A 908-nucleotide genomic window follows, 5' to 3' on the forward strand; every position below is an offset into this window, starting at 1 on the left:
TTTGCAATCTGCCTCAGTCTGCAGTAAGCAGTGGGACTCAGGCAGTGCCGGGTTTGAATCATGATTCACTCCCTATATAACCTAGAGCAGAGCTTATTTAAACTTTTTGACCCTTGGTCTCTTCATCTAGAAAATGGAGAGAATAATCATTCCTACGTTGGAAAGTGCTTGTTAGGATGATAATTATATGTAAAGTGCCTCATTGCAGTACCTGGAACATAGTGGGTGCCTGATAAATGTGTGTTGAATATATATTCTTGGCTATAGTCGGCATTCTTTAAATATAGATTCAGACTCTATTAACCATATTCCTGCTTATAGTATGGATTTCTCTTGCCTTCTGTGAACTACCTTACACCTCTAGGACTTCAGTTTAGGTACTTTTTTTTTTTTTGCCCAGTGGCTTTCCGGATCTTTGTTCCCTGACCAGGGATTGAACCCAGCCCTGGCAGAGAAAGCGCCGAGTCTTAACCACTGGACCGCCAGGGAATTTCCCAGGACTTCAGTTTAGGAATGTGTGTGGGTGTGTGGCCAAGGACTTCTGCAAAGACTTTTCGCACTTTCTGGCATTAAACGTTATGACTTTGGCTTCCTTCCCTCGGATTATACTAGCCAGGATTAAATACCAGAGTAGGGGGTGGCGGGCAAGGATCATTTCTCGGAAAATGGGCCAGAAGTGTTGACCTTTTCCGATCTTTTTCAGACATTTCACTTTAATACAAGAAACATTTATGGAACAAGTGCAAAGCTCGGTGCTTGTCATTCATGTTTTATTCGTTCCCTCACTCACTCACAAGTCAAATCCAATCTTCGCTGCATCTCACTTCCGTGGCATCGGTTCAGGATGAGGGGCGGTCCCTTTAAGGCCCTGGAAAGGGTCTCGGTGTTGGTTTCGGAGGGGAGGCCAC

This window comes from Balaenoptera borealis (genome assembly GCF_965194805.1).
Source record: "Balaenoptera borealis genome assembly, chromosome: 2".
NCBI classification, from domain to species: Eukaryota; Metazoa; Chordata; class Mammalia; order Artiodactyla; family Balaenopteridae; genus Balaenoptera; species Balaenoptera borealis.